The following is a 22522-nucleotide window of genomic DNA, read 5'->3' as shown; positions in this document are numbered from 1 at the left end:
GCCTGGCTCAACTGAGCTTTTCCCTGATCACGAACATTGGACAACACATATGTATCATTTTTCCAGCTTTTTTATTCCTCCCATTCCTCCCTTTTCTTCAGTTCACCATTTCACCCTGAAAAGTAATCTCACCTCCCAGATATTGTCAGAAACAATTGAGGCTCTGATTGCCACGCATGGCTTGGGAAGACAACAAGATGCCGTCTTTTTAAAAGTCAAGATGTATTAAGATAGAAATTGTCAATAAATTACAGGCTGAGCGCCTCTCGGCACTGCACAGAGCACAGCGGAAATTGAAATCCGCGTCAGTCAGAGAAAATGAAGCATCTCTCCTCCTCCCCACCCCTCATCCTTCCTAATGACTAAATTGGGCTGTAATTAAAGAAAACAAAAACCAAAGTAGGACATGGAGGGAGAGCAAAGGAGAAGCAACAGAGTGAAAAATCACCTTGGAGCCAGGCCCAGGCACTAATAACCAGGAGGAGGCTGACCTCCCTGGACGTTGGCTGCTATTGCTCCCAGATGGGACTTGCAAGGGTGGGGATTTGGTAGACTTTATTGGGGGTAAAGAGAGTGGGAGGAAGAAGGAAACACTTTATATCCTTTTCTTTGAGCTGTTTTGGGATGATATTCAGGAGAAGTTCAGGAGAGAAATAGGTGGGAAGAAATAAGAACCTGAGTTTTGGGAAAAAGTCCTGTTTGTTCCAAAACAGGAAGGACAGGTGTGTGTGTGTGTGTGTGTGTGTGTGTGCACGAGCGGGTGTGTGTACTTAAATTCTCTATTTTTGCCCCCAAAAGAAGCATGATCCAGAAAACACTCATGAAATAATAAGATTTAAGAACTGCAAGGGACTTTGAATATTATCTAACCACCCTTTCGTTTTACAGATGAAAAAATTGAGGGTGCAAGTGATTTAACCCAGATCACATTGTAAATTTGTATTAAGAGTCAAGATTCAAATTTGTGTCTACTGGAAACCCATCATTCTTTCAACCTGTCTCTTAATGTGAAGTGCCTTTTTTCACAGCATCTTGTTTTATCTAAAAGTAAATTTACTGGGGGGTAGGACCAATCACTGTTTCTAAGGTTTAGAGTACCAACTTTCTCTCCTAGGGTAGCAAAATGTATCCCCTTTTCCCTAGCCTTCTTTTTGCAAAGCAGGAATAAAAAGTATCAACAAAGCCTCTCCTATTTATCTCATCATATGTCCCTAAAACCTACAGTGTTACATAATAACTCTCTTATCCTTCTTCTTCTTCTTAGGAAGATAACAAATCTGCAACCCTGGGGAAGTCATAAATGTTGAAGCCATGATAGAATCCATGTTCTCTGACTTCAGATCTATTTCTCTTATTGCTACAATATGCTACAACTCAGGAAGTGTCTTTGTCATGGAATAATTATGTGTCTTTGGCTAAGTAATTGCTATCCCTAAAATTCAGTTTCCCCAACTTTTAAATTTGAACTTTCAAATGTGGAAAGAGTTTTAAACATTTTTATTGTTATTACATCTGGCAATCTATTGAAGTATATTGGCCCTTTCTCAGAATAGTGTCTTTTAACATATATAATACAATTCATAAGGGAATACAAAGGAAATCATATTAAAATAGATGTAATTTTTACCAACCAATGTCAGGAATCCTCTAAAATCTCTCCCCAGGTCACAAGTTTGAATAATCTATAGGGTTCTTCTTAACTTTGCTTTTGTGATGCTATTTCCATTTTCTTTTTGTAAGAAACAGAAGAGAAGCTCATGGAGTCACTTTGAATATCTTGCAGCAAGAGCTCCTTTTGGTAATAGAAGTATAATGAAAATTTGTTTCTTTTTCACATTTATATAGTGCTTTTAGACTTGCAAAGCACTTTCCTTATAATAACCTTTTGCAATAGGTAGTGTAAATGTTTTTATACTCATTTTACTAATAAAACAACTGAAGCTCAATGATATCAAATGACTTGGCCAGATTTATATAGCTCGTAAATATTAGTGCTGGGATTCAAAGCCACATTACTTGACTCCAAGCTCAGCTTCTTGTTGTCTCTTATTGGAGATTTCCTGACTTCATAAGGCTCTTTGAGTTTTTTCTTCCTCTTTAGTTTCTAAGGAACCCAATCAGAAAGGGAGAAGAGATGAAGAAAGAGAGATAGGGAGACCGGAAATTAAAAACAGGAATGAACTGTTAGTAGGCAATAAATCTGCATCCAGTGATTAAATGCTTGGCTGGAAAAACACGACCAATCCCCAAAATGGTACATGCTGCCAAAGTTTGGCAGTCATGAACACTCTCTTTGCAGAATGGTGAATGCAACAAAAGGGACTTCCTCCCTGTGGACATGTTACAGTGTCGGAAGTATATGACCTAGATGGAAGAGAGGGGCGGTTTATTTCTATTCTGAAGACTGGCACCAACCTTGTTTTTTGTGTCAGAGGTGACTATAAGAAATAAACCGATAGAAGGGAACATAATTAATATAGGTTTGGGGCTACTGAGGAGAAGGCAGGAAGAGGAATATAGCAAATAAATCCCTGTGGGAGAAAATAACTCAAGAGGCCATTTCTCTGACTTCAGTCTGGTTCAGTAATTTGTGTCTGAGTGATTCAAAAGGAGGATAGGGGTAAAAGTGGAACAAGGGGAAATGTTGAAAGACTTTCAAATTAATAGCCTGCTTTCAATAACTGTACTTAAAGATGCTTAAAATAATGGAATAAATAGGTAGGAAACTTTTTCATAGAAACTGACTTGTCATCACCTTGAAATACCCTTGGAGAAAGTGAGGGAATCATAAAATGCTAGAGATGGAAAAGAGCATAGGAAACAACCCCCTTTGCAGTATGGATTTATGTTTACATTTGCATGTTAAGTAACTGAGGTGGCTCAGTGTAGAATTGCTGCACCTAGAGTCAGGAGGGCCTGAGTTCAAATCTAGTCTCAGATATATATATACTAACTGTGACACTTAACCTCTACTTCCTACATGGTTGAGAGAATAATAACATCTATCTTCCAGGGATATTAAGAGAATCAAATGAGATATTATTTGTAAAGTGTCTTTCAAACCTTAATGTGATTTATAAATGATAGCTTACTATTATAAAGACGAGAAATGAAGCCAAAATAGGAGAAATGACCTTCCCAAGATCACACCACTGGCTAAGTACAAAGCCAATTTTTTGAACCCAAGCCTTCAGACACTTAGCTGAACTCTTTCTCTCTCCCTGATACCTTCAAGACTACAAGCCCCTTATGATTTCAATCATAAGCTATATAGAACATATTACTCATAAAATAAGACATATGACCCTCAGGTGAGTTTTAGTCAGTCAACAAATATGTGCAGTGTCATTGCTTTGGTCAAAATCCATTGAAGGTGCTATGAGTGATATAAGCAGGGAGAAAGAATAGCCTTTGCCTTCTTTTGGTACAGAAGAAAAGAACAATGACTCTAGAGTCAGACAATTAAGGTTCAAGTCCTATTTCTCATTCTATGTGTGCGACTTGGGGCAAGTCTCAATTTCTGTATCTAAAAACTGAAAGAGTCGAATGAGATGGCCTTTGAGTTGTGGTGTTCTCTTCCTTTATATAATTAATATATGATCGTTCTCTGGGAGCAGGTTTCTTGGGGAGGTTTTCTGGAGGCAGCCTTAGTTTTGGTTCCAAGTAATAATCACTCCAAACGCAGCCAGGAATTAAAATCCAGTCCTTTATTGTATCCTTCAAAGTCTTGAGCTTCAGCCCCTAGCTCCCTCCGAATGTCTCCAGCCAGCACAAACGTGGAAGATGGAATGAATCTGTCTCCGCCTCTGAGAGTGGGCTTCTGTTTCTGGCCCTGAGACCATCTTGCTTATATGCTGTACACTTAGTACACACCAATCATTATATCACTTGGAAACCATTATTTGTTGTAGGATTAAATCAGTTCTAAACTAGATTTAAACATTGTCTCCTCAATTCCACTTAGTACCTTGTTTCAAGTTCTGGCCCATAACATCTCCTTGTAGGATCAGATCAATCACACTGAATCATGCTAAATTAGATAATTATTGTCTCTATCAATTCTAATGACAACACTTTGTAAGGATTCCAACATTGAGCTATAGGAAAGATGCTATAAATTTTATTTTTGCCACATCTATTACCAGAGGAGATAAACTAAAAAGAGGATTTGAGAAGAGAGAGAGAACTCTGGGACTGGAGCAGTGAGGGAAGTGGAGGTGGAAATAGTCCCTAGTACAATATTTTTTGCACAGATTTTGTTATTGTTATTGTTCAGTAATTTCAATAATGTCCAACTTTTCATGACCCCATTTGGGTTTTTCTTGGCAAAAATACTGGGGTAGTTTGTCATTTCTTTCTCCAGCTCATTTGACAGATAAAGGAACTCAAACAAATAGGCTAAGATGAGTAAGTCTTTAAAAAGGTCCCATTTGAATTCAGGTCTTCTTTGCTCCTGTGCTCTATCCACTGTGTAGCCTAGCTACTCCACTTTTGCACAGAATTGATGCTTAAAGAAATGTGAATTGAAGTAAATCAAATTTAACTCTGAAACTAGAGCAGAATTGAAGTTGATAGAGAGAATAAGAAAGTGCTTAGAATATTACCAACGTTTTGTATATACTTATCTGAGACTTATAGTAACCTTTGAGACAAGTAATAATTATTACCTCCACTTTGGAAGAAGAAGAAGAAGAAGAAAGGAAGGAAGGAAGGAAGGAAGGAAGGAAGGAAGGAAGGAAGGAAGGAAGGAAGGAAGGAAGGAAGGAAGGAAGGAAGGAAGGAAGGAAGGAGAAGAAGAAGGAGGTTAGAATTCTTAAGTGACTTGACTATGGTCATTCAGCAAATAAATGTCTGAAGTGGAATCCAAAGCCATGTCATTAAAAGGAAGTGGCCAGATCATCCTTCCATGTTAGGATAGAAAGAGGACTAATTCTGAAAATATAAGATTGAAATTCAGACTCTACTTCTGACACTATCTCTCAGCAAGTTACAACCTCCCTGAGCCTCAGTTTCCTTCTTCTAAAATGAATAATTACACTAGATAACCTCTAAAGTCTATTTGAGCTTTGAATTCTGTGGATGAGCTACTTTAGAATAACTGAAATTAATAAAGAGAAATCCTACATATATTCCAATATGGTTTTTGGTGAATTAGGGAATATTACTAATTTATTTTCTTTAATACAGTTTTCAGTAAATCTCCTCAGGTGGCTTTCAGTAATACCTCTCATGTCTAGAGGACATTAGTTTTACTAAATGCTTTCTTTATAACAATCCTGTAAGATTATTAATATGTCCTAGGCAGTTAGGGAGTGTAGTATATATAGCTCTGAGCCAGGAGTCAAGAAGATCTGAGTTCAAATAATGCCTCAGATACTTTTTAGCTGTGTGATTCTGGACAAGTCATTTAACTTTTACCTCAGTTTCCTTAATTGTAAAATAGTACCTACCTCTCAGGGTTTTATGATGATCAAATGAAATAATATTCAGTACTATATTGAAGAATCTCTGATGTCTCTTTATCTTTTAAAATTCCCTGATTTTATATGCTAATAGGTTTTTAATGTTAGAAATTAGAAGTAATGCAATGGGCCTATCAGATCACCTAGTCTAATTCCTTCATTTTACAAATGAAGAGGCTCAGAGAGGACAAATAATTTGCTAAAGATTACACAGCTAGTAAATGGCAAAGGCAGGACTTTGAACTCTGGTCTCTCAGCTCTAAATTTAGTAGTCTTTCTAGTATGATGCTGCCTTCCTGACACTTAGAAGCACATAAAAACTACTTTGTATCCAGTAACCGATGAAGTATTGTGGAGAATTAGAGGAGAAGCATATGCATTTCTTCCTTGCCTTAAGCAATTTATATTCAAGTTCATGGAAACAACATTCACATTTTGGGGGAAGAGGGAATGAGATAATATGAGACCAATATAGCCTGTAATTATTAATTTTATACCTTGTTTTCTAAATCTCAGAATCAAACATGACACTGAAGCTAGAATCAGGTATCATTCATAATTAGCATTGTGTATGCTAATAACATGATAGTGCTTTATTTTCCTTTTCTTTTTCAAAAACAATTTTTTCCATTTCTTTTTTAAAAATCTACTTTCTCCTTGTAGTCTTATATCAAGTCTATGAGTTATGAAATAGGCTAGACTGGTTTTCAGTCTAAATGAGAAAGCAAAGGTCATAAAATAACTTAACTATACTTATACATTATGTTGGTGATACAATTAGTTCTAGAACCCAGGTTTCTCAAGTTTCAGGTCGATTTTTCTTTACAATGTGTTATTTATCATGTGTTATTATGACATTGATCTCAGCTAAGTCTTACTCAAGAATGATATTGTCATTTTGTTTGACGATCATTGCCCTTCTCACCTGTGCTCAAATTGTTCCCCTACTTCCTTTAGAATATTTATGATATGACTCTGGCTTACACATACAGATATTTTGTATGAGTTGCCAAAAAAAATTGCAAAAGATTATTTTGAAGCAAAAAATAGAATAGTTGGATGGCTGGTGCTAATACCTAAGATCTTGAAAATTCTTTCCTAGGGAAGGAAAATTACAAAGTTGTAACAAAGTTTTCAACCTGGTTTGGGAATGTTGCAACTAAATCGTGCTTCTATGCCAGACTTGTATTTTTTTTTTGAATTCCTCATTTCTTCTTTTTTCTATCTAAGTATACTGTACTGTCCCTCTGGTAATGGTGTCATTTCTATCTCTACTCTCTTTTATCTTTATTCAGATGTTCACCATCATGCCTTCTCCCTCTTCATGGGCTTCTTCATATGATTATAAATTAATAGACTTGTGGATCAAGGAAATGTTACTTTAATTTATCTGTTATCTGTGACACAACTTCTCTCCAGATATTTGGGTTCATGGACACATGTTGGATCTTGTTACAGAGATGTTGATCTGTGTTTGGGGCAGTTTCTCTATATAATTCATTGACTCTGCTCTCTGTGGTGTTAGAAAAATCTCCTAAGAAAAGTTTAGATATAGTTTGTATTTATAATTCCCTAAAAGTGGGTAGCAACATCTCCACTCTTATACTGATATTCATTGTTCAATATGGGAATTGGGAATGGGACAATGTTTGTATCCTCTACCACAGCAATTAAATGAGGTGCAAAGATCTCATTAGAGCCCATGAAATAAAACAGAAAAATAAAACACTGTAATGGCCCATTGGACTCTGCTATCCTGTATACCCTCCCCCAAAATGAAGAATAAAGTCACTTCAAGGAGGTTTAACAAACACTATCTACAGTATCCAAGCAACTCATAGCAGTATCACTGAAGGTTAACAAGGTCTAGGTCTTATGTTCCCTCATTAGGTAGCTTTGGTTTCATATCTACAGGGAAATCTTTTTTTTTTCCTCTCCAAAAAGCAGCTGTTAAGGGAATCTTTTATGAAGCTCATGTCCAATTCTAAAATCTAAGAACTCTTGATTTCTTGAGAATTCTAGACTTTGGGAACTAGAATTCAAGATTACACACAAGGTAACCCCCAAGATTGGAAAACAAACAAACACACACAAATTCAGAATTGTTAATCTTCATCCTTCTGTTTATAAAAGGAAGCAAAAAGCAAAAATACATAACCAAAAATGAGAAAACTCCCTTTCCAAGCTCTCTTGGACAAGCAAAGGCTACTTTCCTTATTTTTTTCCTATAAAGACCACGTTTTACTTCTGTACATCTGTGAATTAAGGAGGGAGAAATTCCTTTTCTCTTCTTTATTCCTGACTTGTTGTTACACTCTCTCTGGAAATCTAAAGGGAAAAAAAATAAGATGGGAAAAGAACAAGTGGTTCTTTGGACAAGAATATACACTCCTCAGACTTCCATTTTTGGAGGTAGCTCTAGTTACTGAACACCAATCAGAGGAGTTCCCTAGGACTTCTCAGCACATGACTAAGACACATATCTACTTCCATGGAATGTAAATTTCATGTAATCTCATGAAGTTGATAGGGAAGACTTATCAAACTCATCAGTGGCTTACTTGATTAACTAATACCTTTAACACTAGTTTTCCTTGGCTATGGGTAAATTGTCTTTTCTAACCATAAGAAGATAACTCACTTCAGGAAACATAAGTAAAAACTTCAGAGAAGTAATTCACAAAATTATAAACTTCATGTGTAACTTGGTAGTAGTATAAACACCACTGAAGTTGGGGATGCAGGAGACTTAGGGTTTAAAGCTTGGTTCTTTTGCTTGTTATCTCTGGAATCTTTGACAAGTCACATTGTAAACTTTAGAATATGGCATCACTCAGCTAGCAAATGTTAGAACTGGAATCAAGACCCAGGTCTTTTCTTCCATCTTGGTCCTGTTGTCTTTCTGCTGTATGCTTACAAAACAGTGAATCACTAAATATAGGATCCCAGACATCTGTGGAGTTATTTTCAGTGAAGACCTTTGAGATGCTCCTTGTATCTCACCTCTATCTTCTCTGCCAATATAATGTTGTAAGTGCATCCCTAAGATCATAGGAAGTTGGATTTGAAAGGGATCTTAGAGATCATCTCTTCAAATACTGTATTTTACATATGAAGAGACTGTGATCCAGAGAGACTTGCCTCAAGTTCACCCAGGTAGTCAAGTGATAGACTACAAAAAGTTTGGAAGTGGCCGTTGTTTCCAAAATTCTTGTCATGAAATATCATTCAAATTCTTTCTTTCAGAAAATAAAAATTCATAGAATTATAGATTTGGAGTTGGAAAGGATATTAACATCTATTCAGTGCATTTTATAGATAAGAAAATTGAGGTACAGAGTTTTTTAGTGACTTACACAATCAGTAAGTGTATAAGACAGGATTTCAACTGGAGATTTGACACTAAGAAATATATCTGAATCCTTAATCTGCTGTGCCATTGTTGTCGTTGTTGTTTAATCCAATGTATTGTGTATTCTAGCATAGTAACTTCTTTTCCTTGTATTCTTCTTACCACAATGCTTATAGTACTGAACAGTACATAGTTCTGAACATAGTTCAAAAGTATCATTAGAATTGTCAGTGATATAGATTAAGATACTGCTTCATCTTGTGCAAGGCAGTCAGTTTATTTTGTTTTTCTTTCTTCATTGAGAGGCAATTGGTATGAGAAAGTAGTAGTCTAGAGGCAGGAAAGATCTGAATTAGAAAGCAGGCCCCTTCCTTTTGTAGTAGTGTGAGGATTGGCAAGTGATCTAACTTTCTAAGTCTTAGTCTCTTCATCTGCAAAATAACAGTATTAAATATTAAACTATATATTATAAGATTTATATGAAGAAAGCACTTCTCAAACCTCAAGGGGTTATTGTTAGTAGGAGTAGTATTATGATTTTACCTGTTCCATGAGAAACAATGTGAATGATCCAAGAATTTAAAATAGGTTATTTTGGAAAAGAGGAAAAATAAGTTTAATTTGTTAAGAGCCTGTGAATTCAAGGAAGGCAAATAATGGGAAGTTCCACAATACTGTTGTAAAGTCTTCCCTCTAGTTTAAAAATGTTAGAAACACAAAAACCCATCAGGTAGTAAGTAGAAGAAATGAAGCCTTTGCACTGTAGGAGTAGGCAGTCTCCTGAAGGCTATCTCCTGAAAATACTAAGGTGGAATTCTCTAGGTCTAACCATCCCAAATCCTACATGGTTTTTATCCACACTTTTTATCCTTATGTGAAGGAAGACGGTGGTTTCAGAGTCCTGATTTGTAAATTTGGGGAAATGATATACTTATTGTCTATCTTCTAGTGGTATTATGAGGCAACTATCATGTAAGTTTTTTAAAAGTCCATATAGAAAAATGAGTAATTATTGTATTATTTTTATTATTTCTTTGGAGTCACAGTAAGTGGTTCAATAATAACACTAATAAATGATATTGGAGAGTCAGTGTGATATTGTAGATAGAAGAATATTCTTCCTCTGTTCATACTCCAACCTCTGAGTTCAGGACTTCTGATATATATTGGTTAAATGACCATGAATAATTACTTGACCATTTAATCCCTAAAAAACTCTTCAAGATAAGAATTTAAAAGTTAATGTTGATCCATACCAATGGAAGGACCTTCCACAATTGAAGTTATCCATTTCAATGAAATCATGGATTGAGACCAAGAACCTGACATTTATATAATATCTTTTTAAATCATGAATATTCTCTCCCCTGCAAAGTAGTATATTTATTATTCTTCCATTTTGCAAATAAGGAAACTAAAGCTGAGAAAAGTTAAGTAATCTGTCCATGATTTCATAACTAGTATCAGTATTGAAGTCCACATCTTTTTGATACCAAATCAAGCCTTTCACTGGGCCTTGTTGTCTCTAAGAAAGACAAAGGTTCATTCTGGAGAATGACAATGTCAACTTAAGAGATAGTAAGCCCACTTTGAAGGGTAAAGTTGTCCCGATCCCCAGATAAGTCCCCTTTCCCCTAATTATACTGCAACTTTGCCTTAAATTCCTAGTCTAGGGTAACATCTTAAGGTCCTTCTTAAAGAGACAAATGCCATAAAAGACACCCTTGAGTATCAGTGGACTCTTCATATAATAATAGAATAGGACAATGGGTGAACAGCATGACTGCTGCACTGATGCCCATGAAATCTTTTTAAAAAGCATAGTAACCACTAGGTAGATATGCACTGGTGAACTCATAGGGAGACATGGACAGGAATAATAGGATGAAAAGACACGACTAGCTGGCAGTCTGTACCTGAGAGGGAATGTGTGCATTAATGACATGTGGATCCATGAAGGTATATAACCAGCCCATTATCCATCATGGTCACTCAGAAAAAAGCAGGTCTCTGTCATAATTCAGTGTTTTCTTTCATATTGTTCCTGTCTAGTCTCAGCATGTGAATTAAAAGGGATCTCAGAGTTCACCTAGTCATACCTGTAGTTACTACAAAATCACATCTACAACATTCCTGACAAGTGGTTTTCCAGCCATTGCTTGAAAGTCTCCTGAGATGAGGTCTTTGTCTGATTTTAGAAAGCTCTCTTGGGAGATTTTTTCCCTTTAGACTGATCCAAAATCTGCCTTCTATCTATACACACACACACACACACACACACACACACACACACCCACCCTCTTCATTGCTCTTATTTCTGTCCTCTGGGACAAATATGGGGCAAACAAAACAAGTATAATCCCTCCATATCTGATTATGCTAGTATTCTGTTCATAAATCTTTAGAGGTTCACTGTTACCTACCAAGTAAAGTTCACACTCTTCTGCCTGGTATCCAAGGTAATATTAATAGAGGTGATGCTGCACTTCTAGAATTATCATATAGTACTTCTACATATACTATGTTTTAGCCTGACAACCTTTCCCTCTCCAATTCCAACTCTCTGTCTCTCCTCTCCTTTCTCCTTCCCTTCTCATCTTTCCTCTCTTCATCTCTTCTCTCTTTTTATTTCCTCTTTTCTGTCCTTTTGTGCTCCATGTCTCTGGTTCTATCTTGTCTCTCAGTATTTGTTCTTTATTTCTCTCTATTTGCCTCTGTCTCTTACTTTGTTCCTGTATCTCTCTCTGTCTCTGTCTCTCCTGGTCTCTGTCTTTTTTGTTCATATTTTCCCCCTATATATGGAATACCTGACCACCTTATTTTTGTTTTATTCTTATTTGTAACATACTAATCCTTATCTGTAACATTCTATCTCCTCCATGAGGCTTTCTCTGATCCCCTAGACCCTTTCTCCCTCAGAATTATACAAAACTTTTCTATAACTTCCTAATTTGCCAATTTGTACAATATCAGTTATGAGAGTTCTCTGTGCTGTTTGTCCTCATATTAGATCAGAAGCTCTCTGAAAATCAAAATTGCGGCCCATTTCAGCTTTGTCTTTCTCCTAGTGCTTTCCAGAGTTCTCACTCTAAATATTTATTAAATATTGGCTGCGTTTGTATTTGAATGTACAAAATGCATATATGCATTATAGTGGAGGAAAGTAAATGGAGATGGACCAGAAATGATAACAGGTAATGAGGATAAGCTTCAGTTTCATCTTTGAAAAATCACTTTACAATTACACTAGGGCTGACTATTCACCTCTCCTTAAAAAAAAAAAAAAAAGCATACTAACCTCCCTGGGCCTCAGTTTACTTATCCATAAAATGAGAGGTTTGATTGAGAATCCTCTGAGGTCCTTTCCTGCTCTATTTCTATATTCCTATGAGCTTTGTCTTTCACATCTTTTCATGCCCCTCAATTATCGGGACCCTCACCATCCCAGGGAATCCCAGAAGGTCCAACTCACAGCTACATCTGTCACCATTTGGGTTGGGTCCCTCTTTTCCTTTTAAATTGCTTTCTGTGGCAAAAAATAAAATCTGTAAACCACCCCAAATTACACTTGACATAAGCTGTGTAAATATATATCCACATAAGCATATGTTCAATGGTTCTTGCTTCATGCTTTTTAGAGCTAAGCAGTATATAAAATCATTTCTGATGCATGGTTCTGATCAGCAGGAGTGAGTTGCAGTGAGTGCATGACTGCAGCCACAGCAGTGGTGAATTGTGGGGTTTTTTCCTTACAAAAGATGGAAAATAGAACAGAATCCAGTCTCTTAAAAAAGTCTAGTGTGCTTTACTCTGATTTCTGTAGCCTAATTGTTAGGGGAGTTGTGAAGTGATCCAAACACTATGGAGAGCAATGGAATTATGCCTAAAGGGCAATACCACTCCAGGATCTGTATCCCAAAGAAATCACCAAAAAAGGTCCTTTTAGGACCTACATGTAGAAAAAATGTTTATAGCAGCATTTTTGTGGTAGCAAAGAACTGAAAATTGAGGGAATGTCCATTGATCGGGGAATGGCTGAATAAATTGTGGTATATGAATGTAATTGAATACAATGGAATACAATAAGAAATGACAAAGCAGGATCCTGTTTTCAGAAAAGTTTGGGAAGACTTACATGAGCCAAGTGAAATGAACAGAACCAGGAGAATATTATATTCAGTTTTAGCAACATTGTGCGATGATCAGCTGTGACTGACTTATCTGTTTTCAGTAATGCAATGATCCAAGATAAATCCAAAGACTCTTGATGCTATTCATATCCAAATAAAGAGCTAACAAGTCTGAATGAAGATTGAAGCATACTATTTTCACTTTTGTTCTGTTTATTCTTTCATAATGTGACTAATGAAAAATATGTTTAAATGTATGCACATGTATAAGCTGTATCAGATTGCTTGCCATCTTGGGGAGGAGGGATGTGAGAGAAGGAAGGAGAAAAAAATCTGAAACTAAAAATCTTATAAAAATGAATGTTGAAAAGTATTGTTAACATATAATTGGAAAAAATAAAATGCTTTTTACAAAAAACAAAAAGAAAAAGAAAAAGAAAAAAAAATTCCAACCTAGACATAGAAACTGATGTCCAGTCACCTCTAATTGACTATACATGACCTGAAAACACTTGAAATTGCTCCTCTGGCTTCCCTTTCTCTTATTACAAGCCAAGAATCTCATGTAGTTACTTATCTAAATCACAAGAACTGATAGCATGGGGACCAAAGGCTTTTGTAAATTCCCTAGCCACCAGCCAAGTAGCCAACAAATTTGTGTCATAGAATTTAGATATGAAAGGATATCTAGAAATTATCTAATCCAACCCTTTATTTCACTGGTGAAAAAGCTGAAACCTACAAAAAGCAAGTGACTTCTCTAAGATCATATGGGTAGCAACCCTTTATTTCACTGGTGAAAAAGCTGAAACCTACAAAAAGCAAGTGACTTCTCTAAAATCATATGGGTAGCAACCCTTTATTTCACTGTTGAAAAAGCTAAAACCTACAAAAAGCAAGTGACTTCTCTAAGATCACATGGGTAGTTTCTATAAGAGTTAAAAATTTAAACCCACGTCCTCTGATTTCAATTCCTGTGCTCTTATCATTCTTCTATATGACTGCTGTCTAAGACTTAAGATGTGAGAGGCTATATGTACAATGTAAAAAGCACTGAACTATCTACTTTCTCTCAGATTCCAGTCTTAGTACTCAAGAGTGTTTATAATCTAATTGAAAGTGACAGTTTTATATGTGGGTGTGGGTATGTATCTTAAAAGGTAGTAAGAAAAGCAAGGTTACAAATGCTTTTAACTTCCTTTAATTTTCATGTAAGAATAGGAAAAGGAGAAATGAAATGACTCTGTTGTTTATTCTAAAAGTATTAGATTTTAGCCAGAAATGCCTTGTGGTAAGATGATTATATACTCTGGAGAATAGCCATGAGGAAATGGGGATTTCCTGTCAGTCCTTTAAACCACAAGCTCCTTGAGGACAGAGACTGATTTTTACCTTGTTTTTTTTTTTTTTTAATCTCCAACGCTTAATAAAATAAAAAAAAACTTAATATAATTATGTAGACACATAATTAATGCCTGCTAAATGAATAAATGATCTCAGGAGCTATCTACTCCATTCTAGGCATAAAGAAAAACCACCTCTATAGCATTCTCAACAAATAATCATCTATCCTTTGATGGAACAACTGCAAACATGACAAACCCATTACTCCTGAAAAGCAGCTCAAAAATTATAAATTCTTTGAGGACTGGGATTGTTTTACTCCCTTCTTTCCTTATTTCCTTTGTTCTTCCCTTCTCCCTCCTTCTCTTCCTTCCATCCTCCTTTTTTGCTTCTTTCCTTCTCTCTCCCATTCTTCTTTCCTTCTTCCATTTTCTCTCTCTTCCTTTTTCCTAATGCACAGCAAAATGCCTTGAATTAGATTAAGAGATATTTTCTTATATCAGTCCTAAATCTACCTCTCTTCAACTTTCACCTTTTGTTTCTAATCCTGCCCTCTCAAACCCAGCACAATTAAGTCTACTTCAGCTCCAAGAGAGACCACATATTGGACAGCAGCTGTCATAACCTCCATACATCTGCTGTCCTACATAATAAACATTCCCTCTTCAGCTGCTCCTTATAAAGAACATAGCTTAATAGAAAAAGTTCTACTTGGATTCAATCTACCTAGACTTGAGTTTCAACTCTATTTCTAACTAGCTATGTGACCTTGAGAAACTCACTTCCTTCTGCTTGAAGGAGTCAGACAAACAATCTCTAAGTTTCCTTCCATAAATCTATGAACATGAGGAAATTATGATTTTCATTAATATAGCTAGTTCTAATGTGGAGAAAACCCACAAATTATTTGATATGGTTAAATCTGTGTGTATGTGTATATGTGTGTACATTGTGTATACACACTCCTAAGCTTCACAGAGTACTCTGCTTCTCTCTAATGAACTTATCACATATTATGCATTATAGTTATGTCATGTGCTCACAACTCCATAAATCTTTCCCAGTAGTTAACCAGAGCTTTGAACACAATGTGTTTGCTGAATGAATGAATGAACAAAGGAATGAATGAGTGAAACAGAGATGACAAATAGTCCTCTAACTGCAAAACACTTTACAAGATTTGAGATTAATTACAGGCTGTCTCATGCTGTTGTTCAACTTTTTTCTACAGTGACTCATCTCTCCAACACAACTGTGAGCTCCTGAATAATTGACCCAATGTCTCATATTTCTCTTCACATCTCACAGTTTCTAACATTCTACTGGGTACTTTTAACATGTATATGAGAACATTAATGTATCTAGCTGATAAGAAACAGAGAAACTGCCCTACTGGGTCTGGTGTGTTCTAGGCAGAGCCCTACTCCTTCGCCAGGGTCCTCTTCTCCAGCAGAGCCAATGACCATAATTTATTTCAGGGGCTGTTTAATGGCCTCTCCTGTGCTAATCCTGGCCTATTTCCTTCAGAGGTGTGTGACCCCCCAGATGGGCCAGGAACTGGCTTGGAGGTGTTTATCTTGGCAGGACTGCCATATGGGCTGCCTATTGATTTCCCTACTCATTTTTCAGAAAATAGCCCCTCCTGTATGTCACTGCCATAGCAGATCACAAATTGAACTGCAGTTGAATTGACGCAAGGTTGATTAAAACTCACTGTAATTATGGGCTTGAGGCTATCCTGGCCATACAAATCAATGCTGGCAATAACTGATGGAGATCGGGAGAAGAACTCAGAGTGTTTGACAGCTGCAGAGTGGGAGTGGGGGAAGGGCTGCTTCCTGCCCACACATGAGGACCAGGCACAGAGATCAATGTCAGCTACATGAGCCGGGTATCAAGTGAGAGGAGACATAAACTACATCTTCAATTGTACCTGCCATCTATTCTTTCCCCCGCTGCTATCTGTGGATTCTTTTATTAAGAACAATGTCTACAGCACCCAAGTTACACCAAGAACCACAGGAACACTCACAACTAGCTTTTCTGTAATGCTTAAGGTTTACAAATCATTTTTGTAAGATTTTATATGACTAAGACCCGGAAAAAATAACTTGGATTATTTAATCCAACTCTTTTTTCTTTTTTTTTTTAACAGATGATCAAAGTGAGGTTTAGAGAGGTTAAAGGACTTAACCAAAGTTATTATAATGGCAAGCCCAGCTAGGACTCAATCCCAGGTCCTCTGACTGAAAAATCTTGCTCTTTCCACTAAAGTAAAAAGATAACAAAAGTGGTGTTAGACTTATTTTACATATGAGAAAGCTTTGGTGACTGCATATGAAGTAACTTGCCTGGATAGCAAGGTTCAGAGGTAGAATATTTTAAAAATCATACAATTCCAGAATTTGGGTGTTAGAGGATACCTAATTGGCTATTTTCCCCCCAATCTATATCTGCAAATGCATCCCACAAGGATATATATATTGGATAGGAAATACGTAATTTTCTGCTTGCAGATGTCCAATTAGAGGTAACTCACTTTTGAATAGACTTTTTTTTCTTGAGTTTTGAGACTTTTTCCTCTTTGTCTCTTCCACCCTTTCTTCCAGGTTCTGCCCTATAAGGCCAAACAAAAAACAAACCACATCCTTTGTAATGCAGAGAAACTGAGGCAAGCAGGGATTGGTTTTTAATCTTTAATGTGGAGTTTAAGCTAACTGATCAGATGGAATCCTTGTACAAAGCATTTGGTCCAGATAAACCAAAACAGGGAACTTATATAGGGTTTTAGCTAACTAGGGTTTTCAAACAGAATATGTAACCTGAATATACAATCTTATAAGAGAAACAAAAGATAGATAATGGGGGCAAGGTCACTGGAAGGATGAACAAGCCATAATTCCAGGAAAGGATCATAACTTAATCCTGACAGGATAGGGGTCAAAATAAGACAGGAGACAGCAAGGCAAGAGGCAATATTCAAAAGGAGGGGGAATCATCCTACCAAGGATTGAGATAAGGCATCTGAAGTTTATGACTCAATGGTATGTAAAGTGGTCAGAACTTCAAGGTTTTTCTTGAGCTCTTTTTAAAAGCTCACTTTTCCAGTCCTAATGGCAAGGGGGAGGGGGAAGAAGGAGGTGTGGCTATGATTTTTTTTTTTAATTCAGGGCTTAACACCTTTTATATACAGTTGTTCTTTAGACACTTGAAATCCACTAAAACTTGCTAAATTTTTTCTGGCAAACTGCTATCTAAACATATCTCTCCCATTTTGTACTTGGGAAATTATTTTTTGAACCCAAATGTAAAACTTGACATAATAACAATACTGAATTTAATCTTCAACTATTCAGACTAATATTCTAGCTTATCAAGATCCTTTTGGATTTTGTCTTTGTTATCTAGTCAGCTAGCTATCTCTCTCAGCTTGGTATCATCTACACATTTTATAAGCATGTCATCTATGTCTTTATCCAAGTGAGTTCACTGATAAAAATGATGAATAGTACTGGGCCACATACCAATCCCTAGAGCACTGCCAAGTTGACATGAAACCACTAATGAATTTTTTTTAAGTCTGATTATTTAACTCCCTCTGAATCTAATTAATTAAGTTATTGTTTAGTCAACAGCTTTTCATCTTTCAAACAAGAATGGGGGATAGGAGATATGATTTGGACCTAGGATTTCATTAGTATAAAGACTTTTCAGGTGAAGAGATTCCCTATATCATTGACGGTAGCATCTTCTCATCAATTTATACTCATAGACTTCCTGATGTTCTGAAAGGATAAATAATTTTCCCATGGTCACACAGTCAGTAAGTGTCAAAATGAGCTTAAACCCAGGGCGTCTGGGCCTTGAGGCCTACCCTAGTATTCATTACTTCACCAAGTTCCTATTCCACAAAAAGAGTAAAATCAATCAATAAATATTTAAATGCCTACTACGTGCCAGGCGCTGTGCTAATCAAATCCACGCCTGTTTATTCCAACCTCAGCATTCTTTCTATTGAATCAAGCTGCCCATAAATTCATTTGTCGTTGAATTCTGTCTCTGCTAGAGTCACCAAAGCTACAAAGTAGTTATGTTCCTTAATGTCAACATTAAAGGTTAAAACTTTCTGTGAATCATCCATTATAGAGCTGTCATTCAGGAAATTATCGGAATCTTCTGGGATTCTGCATAATAAATTGAGAGACCACATGGTGTTGTTATTGGAAAGTGCACTGAATTTTGAATCAGAAGATCTGCATTCAAATTCTAGATTTTTCCATTGTCCCCATGTGAGCTTGGTTAAGCCATTTATTCTTTCTAGAACTCTATTTAATTATTTGTAAAATAAGAGGATAGAATTCCAGCTCTGGTTTTGTGTTCTTGTGAGCCTTCTGCTAATGCTTCTCCATGAGAAGTAGACTAATCTTTTATTTGTCTATAATTTTACTTATCTAAAGAAGAGACCACCTGCAATATTATAAACTCAATACCAAAATGTTAGGTTTCAATCTTGATGTCTTCTAGGATTTTGTGAATAAATCTTTGTTTTTGCCTTCACGTTTTTAGTGATTTCATCTTCCCTTTCAGTCTTTGTCTTTCCACACTGCCTCATCCTTATGGTAAACAGACTTTTTTCATTCTCATCAGGAACTTGAGTGAAGTCCCAATCTCTCCCAAGTCCCTGTGAGCTAATCAGTTACAGACAGGAACATCTTGAACTTGTTCCATTTGAACTTGAATCTCAGAACTTTCTCTTAAAAAGAGTGCTAAGAAACCAAGAGCTGTCTTCTAGTCCTAACTTTTCCTCTGGGTAGATGGTGCTTTGTGACATTGGTCAAGTCTCTTCCTCTATCTGGACCTTCCTTTTCACATCTGTTAAATCTTTATAATATCCATTTATATGGCTAAACCTCCAGGGAATCCTGAAATTCTTCATAAATATGCTGCTCTATTTGTCAGGCAATACTAGATTTCTGGCCCAAATATCGCATTTTACTACTACTACAAATATCAAAATTTACTACTCACCCCAGGAAAGTCATTGAGCTCTTCAAAATAGGTCTTGTTGTTTAAAAAAAAAAAAGTCCTATCTGAAAGTCTCATCACTTTCATTGATCTATTGAAGTCTGTCTGATTGCCACTGAGGAAACCCCTGATTTTCCTCCACAGTGCCACTCCTGTTCTTCAGATACTAGATGCTCCTTCCTTTAGTACACTTATTTTTGTGCATATAGTTCCCACCTTGCATTCCTTCCTCTCCCTTCCACTTCTCTAAAGTTTAAGTTTCTAGTCCTTTGCTAGCTGCTGACTTTTTCCTAAGTAACCAAGTCTTAGAAAGTCATGTTAGGCTTTGCTGCTCAGAGTTTCCACAGGAATCCCTCACTAGCTTATTCAGGCCAAAGGAAAAGTTGTTGAGGTTTTCCCCATTGTCATTGCTGCTATTCATTGTTTCCTCCTCTTAATTTCTTTTTCCTGTGCTGAGCAGCTGGCCTTCGTGCTTGCCTTCTCATCCTGCGGGTGGGAAAGGAGAAGATGTTCTTTACAAATTTTATACTCAAAGCAATTTGCATTCCATAATTAATGAACATTAAAATGCACAATTACAAACAGAAACGAATGGCTGTGCAATGATTAAAAATTAGATTATGAAAGGAGAAAGCAAATTCAGGGGGAAGAGAGGGAAATGGACAGAGACCAAAGCAATGTTGAAATATTGAGGTATTCCTCTTCTACTCAAGGGCTGCCTTTCATGTTCCCCAAGAAACATTTTTCCTTCTGTGTCTTAAATCATAGTCTGTTCCAATTGAAAGAGGACTTCCCAGACCTTTTACTTTGACTCTTGATGCTGTGGCCTATACTAATCCTGTCAAGTTGTCTGTGTGACTATGGGAATATAAAGTTACTTCTCTGATCTTCCATTTCCCTATCTATAAAAAATAGGGTTTGAAATAGACAAAGGATTTTTAGTATTTTGGGGGGATTATAGACCCCTTTGAAAATTTGGTGATGCTTATAAACTCCCTCACAAAACAATATTTTCAAATGCATAAAGTGAAATACTTTAGGATGACAAAGGAAAACAATTATATTGAGGAACAACTTAAGTTCATGAAACCAAATTTAAAGGTTGGACTAGATGGTTTCTAAGATAGTTGCTTCCCTTTATAAAATTCTGTTACAAGGCTTCTTCATGCTCCAGTATTATGTGCATTACCAATCTACACACTAAGGTCCCATCACATTCTAATATTTTATGTTCTAAGATCTTTTTCAACTATAATATTCTAGGTCATCAGCCAAAATGTAATGAAGAGATTCACAGTGAAAATGTAGGGGGAAAGAATTCATTGCCTTGCTTATAAAAGAGTTCTTTGGCTGATCCTAGGTCTGAGAGACTTCCCAGTGCCTGGTAGAAAAGACAGCAGGACTGTTTCCAGGCTTTTGTCTTTCAGTGACCCAAGTCAGGCAGAATACACCTTTAGCCACACACTAATGGCCCAGTGACCAGGAATTCATCATGCCCTGGTGGCTTCTGTCTAGAGATGAGCCCTATAGGAGCAAGAGATCTCCTGAACTTTTATTAATATGTATGCCATTTCACTCACATAGAAAATTGATTTTCTTTTTTAAGCACCAAATGTAGCAATTTTATAACCTTTCTTCAGCTTGACAGAGGCCATTTATAACCTTCACCAGTACCTGTGTCGGTTCCAGTCAAACTCATCCTCAGGAACTCTATAATGCATTTTTAATTGTGAGCTGTTCTGCTATGCAATTTATTTTCCAAAAGGATTGACCTTTTTTGTTTGGTCTTTTTTTATTGTTCAAGAGCTGGTGGGAAAGGGAAGAAATAGCAGGAGTGAGGCAGGAAAGAAGAGTAGGGTAAAATGGCATTCAAATTTGGGAACTCTAATGGTAGATCAGTATGGTCTGACTATAGGTTTTAATCTTCATGGAAAAACCAGGACCTGACTTTTGCTTATAAAGTGGGAGAGCAGCAAATTGGATTCCAGATATATAGGATGGGTTAACATTTTAAAATAAAATGAAACAAATAATTCTCATATGTAAAATCTTGAAGGTATATGTGGTTATCTAGTTCAATATCTCCCTACCCCATCCCACCTCAAGCATGAATCCATTCTATAACATGTCTGACAAAGTAGACCATCCAGTAACAATGGACATCCCTGAGTCACAAGAAATTCATTATCTCCAATTCACTGCCAGATAGCTATGATTCATGGGAATTCTTTGTATTGGGGGGAAAATAAACAAAGCTAACTTCTTGTGATTTTGAACTTTAAGTTTCAGTTCTGCCTTTTAATTTAATCTTCCTCATGTATTTTAAGACTTTTCTTTTACACCTTTAAAAATCTGCTCTTCGGTTTCTTGAAGATCTATTTAGGGTCTATTTTTTTTTCTGCCTCTCCCTCGGCATTAACAAATATTTAAATGGTGCCTACTATAAAGCACAGTACGTATCAATATAACATACTATAAATGGGAAGACAAATTATAAACTCTTTAAAAAGCCAATTAACCATTTAGGTAATTTATGCAAAGAACTCAATGAATGACTTATGCCTTAGACCTGGGCTTCTTAAATTTTTTCCACTTACAATCCCTTTCCCCCCAAGAATTATTTATATAACCTCAAGTACACAGATATATAAAATAGGTATGAAATATTTACTGATCATAAATCATAATTTAGCAACCCCAACATTCTGTTATACCACCCCATATGGGGTCATGGTGCCCAGTTTAAGTCCACATGAACTATGGAAATACTGAAGTAGGAAAAGTCAATGTGAGTCAGATTAGTCAGGGAGGGCTTCATGGAAGAAGTAGGATTTGAACTAAATTATGTCTCTTCAATTATGTAGCATGCATGCTTAGAATTTATAAAGAAGATAGCTTCCTCAACTGAAAATAACATAGCTTTCATTCATCATGTGAAATAGGTACTTGATGCTAGAGGAAAGATGTGTCAGTTTTACCCAAAATGTACATTTGATGTGCTTTTGTTGCTTCACATTATTCCTTTTTTTTTTAACAATAACAATTGTAAATTGTTGTAAACAATTGTTTAAAAAAATGTTTTTATAACAACAGCTGTTCTTACATTCAAGAATAGATAAGTCCTGGGCCTTACTCTCCACTCTTTCATTTCCAATGGCTTCCTAAACCATTTTATAAATGGTTTAGGAACCATTAATGGTTCTAATAAA

General features: G+C 36.3%; 1 protein-coding gene across 2 annotated transcripts in view; it reads left to right on the top strand.

Moving 5' to 3' along the window:
• ASTN2 (astrotactin 2) overlaps window positions 1-22522 on the top strand; it is a 1134072-nt gene that overhangs the window by 602351 nt on the left and 509199 nt on the right. The gene's annotated exons all lie outside the window — the stretch shown is intronic.

Source organism: Antechinus flavipes, chromosome 2 (assembly GCF_016432865.1).
Source record: "Antechinus flavipes isolate AdamAnt ecotype Samford, QLD, Australia chromosome 2, AdamAnt_v2, whole genome shotgun sequence".
NCBI lineage: Eukaryota > Metazoa > Chordata > Mammalia > Dasyuromorphia > Dasyuridae > Antechinus > Antechinus flavipes.
The sequence above is the reverse complement of the archived record's forward strand: the minus strand, read 5'-3'. Positions and strand labels throughout refer to the sequence as shown.